Source organism: Polyergus mexicanus, unplaced genomic scaffold (assembly GCF_030449975.1).
Source record: "Polyergus mexicanus isolate NDT 795.1 unplaced genomic scaffold, iyPolMexi1.0 SCAF_4, whole genome shotgun sequence".
Classification (NCBI taxonomy): domain Eukaryota; kingdom Metazoa; phylum Arthropoda; class Insecta; order Hymenoptera; family Formicidae; genus Polyergus; species Polyergus mexicanus.
In genome coordinates, this window is record NW_027223324.1 from 8,690,900 (window position 1) to 8,706,884 (window position 15,985).

General features: G+C 43.4%; 1 protein-coding gene and 1 long non-coding RNA gene across 5 annotated transcripts in view; one reads left to right on the forward strand and one right to left on the reverse strand.

Moving 5' to 3' along the window:
* LOC138932393 (uncharacterized) overlaps positions 1-15,985 on the forward strand; it is a 200,257-nt gene that overhangs the window by 139,853 nt on the left and 44,419 nt on the right. The gene's annotated exons all lie outside the window — the stretch shown is intronic.
* LOC138932408 (LIM domain only protein 3) overlaps positions 1-15,985 on the reverse strand; it is a 52,543-nt gene that overhangs the window by 10,479 nt on the left and 26,079 nt on the right. Inside the window, exon 1 of one of the 4 annotated variants that reach the window (XM_070294206.1) lies at positions 11,667-11,991. The exons of the other annotated variants lie outside the window; for them this stretch is intronic. The gene's annotated coding sequence lies outside the window, so the exon portion shown is untranslated. Of the gene's footprint in view, positions 1-11,666; positions 11,992-15,985 lie in introns of those variants that run through there. 4 annotated transcript variants of the gene reach the window in all.

Consider the following 15,985-nt stretch of genomic DNA (forward strand, 5'->3'; position numbering starts at 1 on the left):
AATATAATCATTAAATGTTTAAAATTGTGGCTTGACTGCCTCAAGTACGAAATTTAAAAATAAAATCTTTAGTAGTCTAAAGTTATATTTGTGCGACGAGAAAATTATGACGCGGCGTCATTTCGTAGCCCGAAATTTGATTTCCCGAGTTAATGAGGACTTCACCCGTACATTCAGACCGTATCGTATACATCCGCGCGCGTTTATAAGGGGCAACTTTGCGGATGGCTGGCGTGCCGTGCACGCCGTATCCCGCAGTTATAAGCGTCTCCGGCGTCGTAAGTGGCTGACAGCACGCAATAATTAGCGCAGCTAATTGGAACCGTCCCTTGTGCTCTTCCTCGCGCGTCCCAGACTCCAATAAGCAGCGACGCGCTGCGTCACGCGAGAACCGCCGGAATCTTTCGCGAGAGAAAAGGCTGCGTAAAATGTCCTTTCTTTTTATTCTTTCCCCCCCACCCCCCTCCCCCCATCTACTGACACTCGAAGCAGAGTCTTTCAATATTTAGACGTTGACCGAAATTCTCATCGAAAATACATTTTTCTAGAACGCCAATTATCTTTAACTTTTCGTTAAATTTCGTTCCTAATTAATAACTAATAAAAACAAAAAAAAAACGTATAAAATTCTCGCATAAAATTGTTTTTTACTTTATTTGTTCAAAAATAAATTTGTTATTTATAAAATTGATAGCAATGATAAATTTTAATTTTTATATTTTTGGAGATCTCACTTTTTCACTCTTTCTTTCTCTCATGCGCAAAAGATAAAGATTTTACCGAAAAAAAAAAGAAAGAAAGAAAGAAATGCGGTCTATCGGATATGCTACAACGGTTCATTAAAAAACGTGTTAAAGATTGTACCTAATTTAAATCGTTGGATTTGAGAATCATGAGCGAAAATGGAGAATGCGATCGGGAGAATGCATTTACGTTCTTACGAGACGATTCGCGTAACACTTCCCATCGTAAACATCGTGGACAGGGGTAATGGCAAGGAGAGGGGGGGCGGCGGGGAGTGAGAGAAGTGGGCCGCCACGGCCACCGCGCTGTTCGGAACGACGACGAGCGGGCGGGGGCTTAATTAATTAGCCGGATACTTTGAGTAACAATCCATTATTACATACAAACATCTTCGGCCTCGGGGCCGAGCTGCAGCTTTATGCTGCTAATTGGCCTTCTCAAAGCCGGGAGACCCGGGCACGAGTTATAAACGCCACTCCTTCCCTCCCTGACTCCTCTCGCGGCTCGCAGCCACCGTACCGCACACCGGAGTCCTCTCCTTCGCCACCCTCCGCTTTCACTCCCGGTTCCAATTTTCTCTCTCGCTACTACCCGCTACCAATCCCCTTTTCTCTCCGTCTCACCACTCCTTCTCTATCTCCCTATCTCGTTATCTCGCTACATCCTTCTCCTCCCCTTCCTATCGTCGCATCACTTCACCCGCGTGCTCCGCAATACAAGTAAAACGCATACAATCGCGCGGATACGTTCGCTCACGCGCGCTCGCATACATGCGCTAAGACAAAATGGATGAGAGAGGTGTAGGAGATGGGCGAGAGGGTGCGAGAGATATTGGACGGAAGGAAAGAGCGAACGAGAAATGAGGAAGAAAGAGAAAGGGAGATGTAGGCGGGAGGGAGGAAGGGAAGTTGGACGGATAGCGCTAATAACGCGCTCGTGACGCAAAAAAAAAAAAAAGAAGTATAATTGCCAGCCCTCGTGGCAGGTATTTTTCAAATAGGACCCCGTCCGTTAATTGGAGGGCAAATTAAAGAGGCGCCGCCGAGGAAAAAAACATCATTCCCTCCTTTCCTCCCTTGTTCCCTCCCGCGGCGAGCCACCCACCCACGATCGGTATATCCAAGAGCCGCCTCGTGATTCGTCAAACGACTCGTACGCTCCGTTTTTGCTTGGTTCTAGTTTTTTTTAATGATTCTCTCTTATAAGAGTCCGATTCATATTGCGATAAAATAAAAAAATAAAGAAATACACGCACGCATCGGTGCGAAGCGCTCCGAAAAGACGGCTAATGATGACGATTTTCAAGCTCTCTTCTCGAGAGAAAACGCGGTAATGCAAATTGTGCGATCAATAACAGATCGTTCGAGATGAATCTGATTGATGAAATAGTTTGTCCGATGAAATGAAGTTACGACTGGAAAAAACTCGCGCTTTTGTTACGCGCGTTTTGCAAACATCATAGTTATGCGTGTATCATATTTGATCGCGACGGTTGTGCAGAGGTACAATGAAAAAAAATGGATGTTACTTTATCCTTTTCATTGGCAAATAGTGGAGATATCGAAATTGCCGATACTCGCGAGCAAATTAAAACTTCAATGCATGGATACCAAAATATCAAACAAAAATAGTCGCGAAAAATTAATCATTGGCGTTGGTGAAAAATTATTTCGAGCCTGTTACGATGCTGCGAAAATTTGCACATTGTATTCTGATAGAAATTATTCGTTTATCACAATCGTAAGTTTATCTGATCCATTCGAAAGCAAACAATTTATATTATAAAAGAGAACATACGAAAGATTCAGTAAAATATTACGTTTAATGTGTGAAAATTAATTCTTTTTTTTTTTTTCGCTTTCAAAAGTGATAATAACTTATGCAACCGAGAAAGTTTTTTGAATCGAAATCGCTAAAAAATGAAATGCATTTAAAAACTCGTGTAAAAATCTTGTATAAAAAAGCAGAAAGATGGACTATATAATCTTTTTGCGGATGGTAGTATTTTGTGTTAGGATACAGTTATAAAACAAAATTACAAAGGGCGAATTTTGCTTAACACGATATATGGCGTTTTTACTACTGTCAATCTTATGGAAATTAGACATTTTATCATAGTGATATCTCTGAATCTTCTCAAGAATTTTCAGAGATCTCTCGAAACGTGACGTTTTCGTAATAAACATATGCTGCGCTGAGTATGAAATTTTTGACATGTTCAGTCGTAATATAAGAGACACTGATAGTATTAATAACGTTAAGGATAAAAATCTTTCAAATATTCATATTAATTAATATTTATATTGTCGCGTGTAATATTATTGATGTTCGCTGTTCTATATTTAAGAATATTATTAAAAATTAGTATCGCCGATTTTATTGCTCGACGAGAAAGTCTCGGAGAAATTTGATCTTCTCGTTCGCTTCTGATGGAATATCACTCTCACGAGTCTCACGTCGCGTCACCGTCGGTCGCGCTACGCTGTTCTCATACGCGAGATAACATAATCGTAAAATGGCAAACTGATTTCAAGCGTTATGGTTTTTCCGGAGTATGAAGCGCGCCGGCGAACGGTCAGCCCCCAAATACTACGGGCAAACTACGGAGAAACTGGCGATATTCGATCGTCGAATCAGCAACGGATACGACTTTTTATTCGGTCAATATAAGGAGCACCCTTGCGAGATTACGAAATTGCCCTAACAGCAATATAAGAGAAATCCACCCCCGCGCCAGGCCGCCCTCCTCACGTTTCCCGCCGTCCTTCCATTCCGAAGATCCCGTCGGAGCGGACAGGGCCGCTAGGTGGTTTAATAAAAATGTCAAATATAAAGTAGCCAGTGGGGACGGACGTTTAGGAAATAAATAAATGTAAAAGAAAGTCGAGAGAGAGAGGAGATCGAAAGAGCGCGATGGACAAATACGTAGAGGGATAGACGGACGAAGAAAAGCGACGAAATATGAAGGGGAGGAGAAGAAGAGGGGAAGGGACGAAACCGTCTCGGAGGAGGAACGGGAATAGTGGACTCGATATATTATTACGGTTAGAGGTGAGCGCGCGACGCATCCCCAGCTGACTCAAACTGCGAGAGCGACCGCGCTCGCCGGATTCAATCGCGAGCGTTTCTTGCGTCGGGATACTATCGTCGTATCGAAGATGCTCGATAAAATATGGTGCCTCGCCGTAGCGCAATAGCACAGCGGAATGGATGCATACGGTGAGAGAAATCCGTTTATTAATACTCCCGAATTGAAAAATCTTTTAAGACGCGGAAGAGAATGAATGGGGAAGTTGAAGAAAAGGCACGATTGCAATTTTGGGGCTTGATAATGAGACCCGCAGCCCGACGGTACCCCTGATTGTGTCATTATAGTATGAAGTGGAGAGACTGCTAATTAGTCATTAGCGTAGAGAAAAAGACACCTTCAACTGACGCCTGATTGCAGCTACGAGACGGCGGGCAACCCTATCCGACGATGCTGACATCGACGACGACGACGACGACGACGATGACGACGATGAGGACGACAGTGGTAAGGATGGTGCACGGCAAACTTGCGCAAACAGGGTGTAGCTGAGCTGGCCTACGTCTAATTGGACCCTAGCGACGTAAGTTCCACTAATTGAGACCGGCCTGCTAACTATCAACACCGCTATACAAGGGTCCGTTCGTAAATTCTGAATGGACGAGCAGCGATAACGATACGGATATACTGCTCTTCGCTGATTGGGCGAACACGGGGAAACTGCGTCGCGGCGCTGCGAGCTACATAGTCGTCGTCTCGGATGAGAGATAATTACAAGTTGTAAATTTACTATATTACTATGGTTAATGAGGGCGCGCGTAATTAGAACCAGTACTTGTTCCGTGCGCTGCGCATTTCGAACTATGTAATGGTCGATTAATTAATAGTTCGCTCTGCGCGACTTGCCCTTAAATCACCATAAGCTGCTCAATGCATCGCGATTTCTTTATATAAATATATACGTATTTATTATTATTATTATTAAATCTCGCAACCGTGCCTCTTTTTCGATTTTCTTCCATAAACGAGATGGATTGTTTTAATTATCCTTCATTTTTCGGAGATCCGCAAAACGGGAAAATACGATGGCGTCAAAGGAGAGCACACGGAAATAAAGCCAAAGAGGTACAAGTCCGACGAGAGGAAAGACGGGAAGGAAATGTACGAGAGGGTAGGGCAAAACTAAATTTTAAATTTCGCCCCTAACAAAGGGACGAGGCGCGGCGAGAGGGCGCGCTCTCCTCCACAAGGCTCTTCAGAGAGAACCCACGGTATTCCATCCTTCAGGATCATTATATCGCCAATTAGAAGATAGCGGAGCACGGCGTCGCCTAACAAGCTTCCTGAGGGAAGGTGGATGGCAGGAAAAGAAGGAGAGGAGAGGGGGAGAGAAAAAGGGCAAGGAGACAGACTTACTCTCGCGTCGTTATACGCAGCGACTATCACGGCGCCGCGATGCCTCGCGCCCTCTTTCTCCATCTCTTTCTCTCTCATACTCTCTTCGGCATCGCTGCCATAAAATATTCACTGCAACCCGATGCTCCTGACCGGCCCGGCGCCGTTCTACGGTATAATTAAGACGCACGTGAGATCGTCTTGACGATGCCAATTGCGTTCGTTATGGGATAAGGGTGAGCCTCGAAACGCGGTAGCTCGCAGAGGAGAGGGGGGGATTATATATCGATCCGATTGCGAGAAAACCAAGTGACAAAAGAGCGAAATACGGCGGTGGATTGACGGACTCGATCGCAGAAGATGTTTGTGTCTAACATGATATATATCGTTCGTTCCAAGATTTATATATAAAAAACACTATATTTTTTTTTATATTAAAAAATTTATCGCAGAAAATTGTCCATCGCACAAATTCTTCTTTTATAATCACAATATATCCAGTTTCATTAAAGTCCACGATGCTTTGAGAGATCGGGCTTTTATTATTAAGGAAAGATTCATAAAAATCTTTGGATTTAAGCAACGAATCATTTGTCGTGCATTTGCACGTATTCTCATCAATACAGAAGCCGGTCAAGTCAATCTCGGCGAAACTTTCGATCGTCCTTCGCGCAATTATTCTTCTCCCCGGAAACAACGCGAACGTATACGAAAGGAATCGCCGCGCAGAAGTCGTTTCGAAGTCTTCGCGAAGTAGAGAGCGAAATCGACGTAGTAGCGCGGTAGCGATACACTTCTCTCCGTAAGCAATATTCATAAATCACCCTTCAGACCGCTCTCCCTCGCCCGCGCCTCTTCCGACCCCTCTTATATACGCTTAGAATATAAGTGCCAGTTTTTTTTTCCCCCCATCCAAGGGATGCAGTGCCGGAGTCAACTTCTCGTCCGTTCCTTTCCCGCCCGACCAACTTCCTTTCACTCCCTGTCCTTCCCCCCTCCCCCCTCGAAAGTCCATCGAAGGGAGGAGAGTTTGGCGATACGGGGGAGAGTTGGGAAGACGCGAAACCACGGACGAGAATCGAGTCACAGTCCCGCCATGGTATAAGATTCGTTGAGAGAGAAGGGGTGGTTTCAGATTCTATTAAGATCTCAGTAAGTCTTGTTACACGGGGAGGCTACGCCGCAAATCTCGCAATAAAACAGCTACCGGTATAACACCGCCGATTCGAGGAGCGGAAAAGGGGATGGTCGTCGTCGTCTACCAGCAGCCAACTCACCGCTATCCCAACTAAGGACAACGACGTCGTCGGCGACGTCGTCGTACGCGTTCCTCGTACGTACTGAAACATCTCCCTCCCCTTTTCACCCCCGCGGTGTATTCCAGGGGGAGACAGGATTTATCTGCGGCACGTAGTATTCCGCAAGAGGAAAATCTCTGGTAATCCGAGCCCGAGACCGCAATTAGCTTTTTAGAATCGTTAACTCTCTAATGCACTCTGTTCAATCTTCGCCCTATCTAAAAGTATCGCACAACAAACTAGGATGGTCATTAATTTTGTAAATATTTACCGTTATATATTTTATACATGTACAATTGGTAGTGGGAGATTTTTTAATTTTCTTTCATTTAATTTGTAAATATCATTCTGGAACTTCGTGTTTTCCTGAATAAATGCACATTTTGTATGTTTTATATTAGATAAAAAATTAATACAGACTTTTCAAATGTAACCCTAAAAAAAAATAATTTACGCTCTTTAAGAATAGTTTTCGATCAGATAATTATCGCTTAATCATCGAATGATCATAAATATTGTACAATATCATTACGGAGTAAAAGAAAGAATTAATGAAAGTTCAATAATCTTTTCTTTCGTATTAAATTCGCACGTTTCCGCAGTCCGTCTTCAACGGAATGCCGATTATGGATGACCAACTTGAGTATTGCTCGGAGAAAGTGAGAATGAGAGAAAGAGCAAGAGAGACAGAAACGAGCTAAGCACGCCGATCGTGAGGAAGGATCGCGTTCTCCAAGTGAGGGTCCGAAATCAATCAAAACATTAATTGAAAGAGCCGAGAAGACAATGGAAGCCGGCCGGCTAAGGCGGTAGGTATGGATGGTCTTGATAATCGAAAGATATCCTGGCCAATAGCCGGTAACCGAGCTGGAGCACCGAGTTGGAAAAGGAACTTTCCTTCGCGCGAGCTTCCTCTCTCTCTCTCTCTCTCTCTCTCTTTCTCTACGAGGGTGGAGAGGAAAATTCGCGGCACGAAATCTCGGCAGAAGGGGTGGCGATAGAACGGAGAGAAAGAAAACGAGACGAAAAAGAGACACGGGAAAAGAGAAAGGAAAAGGGTTGCGACGAAATGTTCGACGATAAAGTAAGATTCTTTTTCCATCGAACGGCATTCTACCGTTGTAAATAACATCGTTTACGGGACGATATGCCGGCGAGAGATCGCTCGGAGGACTCGCGACAAATTCGATTATATGAATCAATACGAAGTCGATCCGGCGTTAGCTGGCTGCGCGCGGCGAGTTAATGAATGCGCTCTCTATTCAATTGTTGACCGGTATTATTAGTACGGCGAACGTTAGCGCTTTATTAATTAACAAATCGATTTCGGTCGATAGCAAATGCTAATTATTCAACATCGCATTCGAATCGCCGCTGCGAATGGTTCTTTAATGAGAGAAACTAATTGTACACGAGGTGCTCTCAATAGCGTCGCGTCCAAGGAGCAACCATGAACGCCAATGAAACTTTTAACGATCGATAAAAGAATGTTGCGGAATTTGTGCCAGTGCCGTGACCGCGCTATTTTCGTGCCCTCGAATCGCGGTCGGAGAAAAATAACACGTAACCCGATAACTCCGCATTGACCTATGTCGAATCCTATATCGTTCCAAAAATTTTCTTTCAATTTTCTGCAAAGTTAAAATTTATTTTTAAATGAAACAACGTGCCTATGATTTTTCGAAAATTTTTTTTGGAAAAACAGTTTTAGTTTTGTGACACTCGGCGTTCCCACCCGCTTCGACATACTTTGTACCGGATGCGGTATTTCGGGGCGGCACGTCCTAAGTATACAGCGATATCTCTTCTCTGAGAAAAATCTCAAAAGGGAAAGGGCACCCAGGGCCGACGCCCAGAAGGAGACTGCCACCTGGCGGTGTGCCCAAAGACCCACGAGAAACTTCAATCGCCGTAAAAGCAACGCCTCCGACTTAAGGAACACGATAGAGGAAGGAAGATAGAATAAAAAAAAAAGAGGAAAAGAAAGAGAAAGAGAGAGAAGAGAAGGGAAATAAAAGTTAGTAGTTCAGCGAGGCGAACAGAGATAGAGTCCGAGAGGGGTTGATAGGGCGGGGGTGGCGAGGATTGGGAGTGCGAAGGCTAGAGAAGGACAGAGCGCGATGGTCAGCTCGCGAGATACATGTTCGACGGTGCGGCCGACTTAAGAGGATTACATTTGATATTTCGATCGGGCAAAGTGGCTTTTTATTGGACATTCGCCGCGGAATTATCGCTGACTCGTGTCGAAAGGCATTACACGCGCCCCGGTGTTATTAAATTATAGCAGCGGCCCGCTAGCACGCTATAATGTCCAGGAAACGGGGTAAAGCGCCGTTTGCGAAAAAGATCTGTTTTCGTGAAAGAGACTACATCTATTTCTATTACTTTCTAAACACGACGAATACCTGTTCTTGCTTTTTCTCTAAGTTTACGAACCCCGGATATGTATTAACAGAAGTGCGGATTAATTGAATCAAGTTTACTTATCTATATATTTGTTATTATTACTCTTTATTATAGATTACATTAATTTATTATTATTTCTTTATATATGTTATATTGTATGTGTATTATATTATTTTTTCAAATTATGAAATGTTTCATTTTATACGCCGAGCTATTAAAAATTGTGCGAATAATATTGGCCCGTTTTTCAAAGAAACAACAGTCATATCAAGAACCGACAATGACTCGCTTCATTTACACACACGCGCGCGCGCGCACACTACACACACACACACACACACACACACACACACACACACACACACACACACACACATATATATATATATATATATATATATATATATATACACATAAATAGCAGAGAAATTGTTCATACCAATAGCAAAAATAACAGTTCAGTTTCGACTCAGCAATCGCGGTAATAAACCGGCGAAACAGCAAGGAAATAACGGGTAGGATATCCGCGATACTGTTTTCTCTTTTAGCCGGCAGGTTAATTAGCCACGGAAATTTGTCAGTGCGAAATAAACGCCGATCGAAGATCTCGCGCTTGGTCCAGCTCTTTCTGTCTCCCTCGATTTATCCGCGCTACGGGTGATCCGCGCGCGCGAGCGAGCTGTATCTACCCGTCTCTCTTCTATCGGGAGCGAACTTGAAACGAAATAATTAAGTGATTCTCTTTAGCCGACCGGCTAACGAGCCCGCCGCCGGCTGAAACTAGTGCCAATTATCGGCATTCAAACGGACGAGTACACGCGGGTGGCCGACAGTTGAGACGCTCTCTCGGCGGGACGTCGAGACGGCATAGGAGGAGAAAGGGAGGGGAAGAAGAAAGGAAGAGGAGAGAGAGGAGGTCGGGTGATGAAGAAGAGACGGGGCCGGGCCGTCTCTTCGTGGAACAGGGTAGGATGCTCGTCCGGACGGACAGTTAGCTTCATTATTTCGACTTCAACCGACGCCCGACGACATATGTGGGAATAAAACGCGTGATGTGGCTACACGAGAAGGATACATCTGTATCTTATCTCCGATGATGATGATGAAGAAGAAGAGAAAGAAGATTAAAAATGGTAATACTTCCGGCTTTCTTTTTAACGGAGAGACCCATCTCAAAGTATCTATATCTGTTAAAAATATTTTTTTAATTTCTTAATCGCCTATTTCGGATGTTTGACGTTCGATAATTCGCTAATTAAATTTCTAATTAAATTTGCGTTAGATAAATAGAGACCGCAACGCGTTACGTCAATCTTATTAAAGGTATATACTTTAAGGGAAACACGGGATATATTCGTCTCAGTAGAATATTTAAATTTTCATTGAGATAATATTATGCTATCTTAACGAAAATTTAAAGAGAGCTTATTACAAGTATGAAAAGTAATTTTATTTTAGAGATTTAAAAAATAAAAGGTTTAATTTTCTTTACTTTTTTAACTCGGGGATAAAATCTTCATTGTATCCTAAATCGCGACTGTTTGCTTTCCTATATACAATATAGTAAACGTATATATTTGTAATTCGTTTATCTTATAATAGGCTTTGAAATAAATTCCGAGGGGCTATATAATAACGTGCCATTCCGATGAATCGCTCGCGAGATTGCACCTAGCGCTAATCTTCGTGAAAGCTTTGTCACGCGCTACAACCGGCTCGCTCTTGCATATTGGATGACGATATCTCGAAAACGATTCATACATAGTGCATTATGTTATCTCGTGGCATCCGTCTGAAACTTCACTATAAGACTATTCAATAAAGAAACGTGCCTCCATTGTCGTAAATGGATGGAATTTCCTCATCAAATTTGGATATAACAATTTTCATTTTTGAAGCACGAATAATATAAAGAAATTTCCGCGCAAACTTCCTCTGCTATAAAAAAAGCATATATACTACAATATTCTCGATGGTGAAGAAGACACATTTTACATCATCGCGAGAATTTTTGTAATAATGCTGGAAGAAACATAAGATTTTCTTCAGGTCATATTCTCTTTTTATTAGGGCGGTTAATTAAATGTCGCAAGGATTGGCACATGGGTTAAATCGCATTCCCTCACAGTTGCGTTAGTCGATAATCGCTCGCCGTTACGACGATTCGGGACAAAGGAATTACGAAGTAAAGGAGCAATACGAATCATTTCTAAGGGTGCAGTTAATCCGCGTCGGTAACGGCAGCCCTACAACGGAATCGCCTTAAAACGCCACCGGTAATTGGAACAGACGTCGGTCGATGAGAGATGGGACGCTCGCGCGAGACGCAAGTGCAAGAAGGGGGTGAATGGCTATACGCAAGTATGCCAGTAGCGCGTGCTTATCCGCCAAGTTAAAAAGCAAGACAGTTTATAATTAACGCGAGACTCTCACGCGACTTCTTTAGCAAATGCACGTTCATTTATATACCGTCTATATGATATACGTTGCGAGCTTATCGGCGTGCTTTATTTTCTCTAGTGCCCTTTCAGTCTCTTTTTCTCTCTCATCCTGCAATCTGCATCTTATGTTTTTATAAAAGTATCTTGTATTACATTATACGAGATTCTCGAGATTGATATCGGTAAATGCAATCTAACAATTGCAATCTATGAACTGGATAATTATATTCCGATCCTTTGCACAGGCTAATGAAATCTCGACACGATCTAAAGTTCTCATCAAAGTCTCATTCTATTTCTCGCCCGTCCGTCTCGCGCGCACTAATCTAAATCGCAATCTCCAATCGCATTTACCTGGCAACAATCGTTGAGAAACGGCGAGGGCTTCGTGCGAGGGGCGGTTCTCCTACACCCTTAAGCTCTCCGCGTCACGTGGCACTGCACAAGACGCGCGAAACGATCACCAATTCCGATTCGCGCGCTCTCCTTCCTCATGGATGAATCAGTTTGTATCTCGATCGATCGATCTATCGAAAACTTCTCTTGACCGAGGCTTCGCGAACAATGATGTATCATACAATTCTTCGAATTACTCGCAACCGTCGCGGATACGCGGGACGAAGCGTGTGCGTGCGTCGCGTGATGGTTTTCCGGAAGGTAGGTATCACGAGATCGCCGGTTCGGCGGTCGGCTGTAAACTGCCGAGTGCCGCGTGCGGCCACGGCACGCCACCCGCCACCGAGAGTGATAAATCCCCACTATCCATCGAGCTAACCTCCACCCTCCCCCTCGGCATTCCCCGCCACCGATTTGCTATACTACCCCTACGCGCTTTCCCCACTTCATCGCAAATACCACCACCAACGGCTACCCCTTCTTACATTACCCCTCGCACGCGTGCTTTCTCTCCCTCCCTCCCTCTCTCTTTTCTTCCGTTCATCTCCCTCGCACGCTCGTCGATCCTTCAACTATCCGCGCTCCATCGTACAATTTAACCCCCGCGCGGGGGACGGATCACGCCGGATGTACCCCGATTCCGGGATAGCGGTCGCACTCCAGTCGATTAGGCGGCACGTTTAGGAAGCGAGTTACGAGCTCTCGCTTTCCAGCGACGACGATGACGACGACGACGACGATGACAAAACGGATGCGGGGGTGATCGACGGGAGGGATGGAAGAGAACGTGCCGCTACGACGGCCGCGAAGCGAAGACGACGGCGAACGCGAGGGGGGATATCGATTATGGTACGTTATGTTTCTTTTTAATTTCGCGCCTGTCGACGTCCCGCGGCGGGTAAGAATCGACTTTGTCCGGGATTCGATAAGGGGCGACGTGCGATTGTAATCACGACCGAACGAGGCATTCAATTATCAGCGATTTATCATAATGAATGTGATGATGGATCGATACTCTTCACGCGATGGCTTAATCGCGAATACAATGTAAAAGATATAAATAATTAAATGCAAAAAATAAAAAAGAAAACAAATTATTTATTGTCCATTATAGATGTTTTTGTTTCAATATCGATGCTTTTCATATTAGTAGCGATATTATTACGTAACATTATCATTAATGTAGCAATATTAGTTAGGTCTTGTTTCGTATATCATTTTATAGATTATTTTTATGCGATCGTAATGAATCTATTTAGCGAATCGGATATCAGTAAGACATTAAAGATTTATAGTAATACGAATGTATTTATTTTCTATTATAGTACGATGCAAATTAACAAAACTATCAGAAAATTACTTGCTAAGATTAATAAAGAAGTTTAATCAATTTATATGATAAATTAGTTATTATGATTAATAAAATATACTGCTTTGTTTTGGCAATTTTTAAATTTTTGTAGATGAGTATTGAAAACGATATATACATCTTTAAAGAGACATTACCTATCTATAGGAAACATCTTTAATGTTCCAATTCTGACTAAATATCAATTGAAAAATTATTAAACTAATAGCATGTGATAAATAATAATAAAATACATATTGATAACATTAATTTAGTTACTAATTTTAATATTATTTTAATAACAGTATTTAGTCTAAAATAAATCTGTTCTGAGAAACGGATTATGTGTAAAGACACAAAGTACGTCATATTTAATATAAAAATGCAGATAGTATACGTGAGAAATGATAGATTACAATGTTATCATAATTATGAATCGATGAATAGATCGACAGTAAAGATCTCCCCTTCTCCCCTCCCGCGAAATCCTTCCAAAGGACGATCACGCTTGTGAAAAATAGCTGTGGAGGATTAACCTCCGATGTGGCGCGTCTCGATCAACGGGATATCCCTAGAATAGCCCCTACGAATTTTATTCCACCCTTTCCTACATGCGAGCTGACGCAGGGACGGCGCATCCCTACCGCGTGCCCGCAACCCCTACTCCGCGGATACGCGTTCGCCACCCCTACGAAGCCACACCTCCCATTACAAAAATTACACCGGTCGCTGATTTAGTGTTCTGCGCCGATTCACGGTGGCGCATGAGGGGGTTAGAGGGACGCGAGGGAGGGAGGGAGAGAGGGGGAGGGGGGGAGAGAGACTGAGAGAGGTGAGCAAGGAGCCGCGAGGGTGCGCGGCACTGGGTAGGGACGTAAGTAATGAAAGGGTTGCCGCCAGCTTCGAGAATCACGAAATCATTCGCCAGATTAAATTAGAAAGGCTACGACCTTTTTTCCACTCCCATATACCGGACCGATGAAATGGATTAAGCCGTGCTTATCGTCACCGCCATTGTCGATGGTCTCTTTTAATTACCGGCTGATTTATGACATCGGGCCTATCACAACCACGGGAAGTCTAGGTTTACCTCACGGGAAGTAGCAGTGCTATCAGAAAAAAAAAAAATGCCTTGCGATCTTATCCGGCTTCATGCTTACATTACTCTCCCCATGTCAATCTCGGCAACATTATTAGAAAAAATAGAGGTAGCTTCTACATTTTCAACGACACTCCCGTAAAAAATTCGATATCTTACACTGAATGGACTAAAGAATAATAAGATAAGTTTTACATTGACGAGAGATTCTCGAATCTTCAATTTTGAGATTTAGTTAGGAGTTAATATTGTAAATTAAAGAGAGAGAAAGAGTGTGTTACGACGAATAAGTTTCGAAAATGTAAATAATAAGTATAATAAAACTTGATTTGCCAAAAAATCTCAGATGCACTTTACTTTAACAGAAATTTAATTGGCGACTTAATTACCGAGTTATCGAATGCCGTAAATTAAAAACATTGAGATATTTAATATTGAAAAGAAAAACTACGGAAAAGAAAGAAAAAACAATGTGCATCCTGATTTTCATCAAACAGATATCAATTCCAGAGAATCAATTCTGTAGAATCCTTAGTCGACAGAGAGAGCGAGTGCGCGATACCCTATATACAATCACCGTCGTAGATCCAAAATCGTTATACGATGTTCGATAATAGTTCTCCCACGAGTATCGCGAGACGCGCGTTTCCAAAGTCTGTCGTTCTCCGTGCGAAGGAGAAAGCGAAATGCGAGAGTTGCTCCGCAATTGCAAAGAGTCAGACAGAGATAGAAAAGCGAGAGGGAGGAAGATACAGGCGGGAGAGGGGAAAAGCGGGTATTCCGCGCGTGCGCATGTGTGTGCGCGTATATGTATATATATATATATATGTGTGTGTGTGTGTGTGTGTGTGTGTGTGTGTGTGTGTGTGTGTGTGTGTGTGTGTGTGTAGAACGAAGGGCAAGAGTGGAACCGGCGAGAAAAGGGAACGGAAGAGGGGATGGGGAGCGTACTAATCACTTCTACGGACTTTAATGGAGGTTTTCTGTACGCCGTCTACTTTGTCCACGACTTATACTACTTCGAACCCCGTTGGAGCTCGGCGTGGAGCATTTGATAGAAAAAGCGGGCGGAAAGTAGCGTTACGTGTATTAAACTAAGCGGCACTCTCTCTTTGTCTCTTTCTCTCTCTCTCTCGCTCGCTCGCTCGCTGACCGCCGTTCTCGCGATGCCCTTATCTCGCGAAAAAGCATTTAACGACACGACTCGTCGCGCTGACGCAACGATAAATTCCGTGTTGAACCTGAAGAAGGTGGCATACGCAAGGTGTGTATTCGCAAAAGACTATATATAATTATAGGGATCATCTTGAAAAAGATTATCACGTCTTTCAATTCGGATTCGCGGACGATAAGATAAAGTCGATGAAAAAAATCTTTACGATGATGGTATAATATTAAACTACATATCTTGTGATTCTCGGATATAATATTTCCGGTCTATATATAATCGTTGCATATATATTTTATTTAAATTATCTTATCTTTTACGAAAACCTTTCGAAACACTCGCCGTACCTCGGGGGCCCGAAATATTCTAAAAATTCGACGCTCTCGTCTGTCTCTCGCACCTGCGCGCGCGCAAATAACCCGCCGGGGGATGCTGCGGATTTGGAATGACGCAGCCCGACAGCATCGACGCTCGCGCGGCGCGGCGCGGATACTAAGAGCTTTTCTGGAAGAGCAGGGCTCCATTAGCCGACTCGCCTGTCTTCTGAGTCCATTACAAGATGAGCCGCCATCCTCTCGAATGACCTTCTCCATCCACCCGCCTTTCCAACTCCCTCACTGACACGTCGCGATCTACACACATTGCTCGTAGATACGTAAACT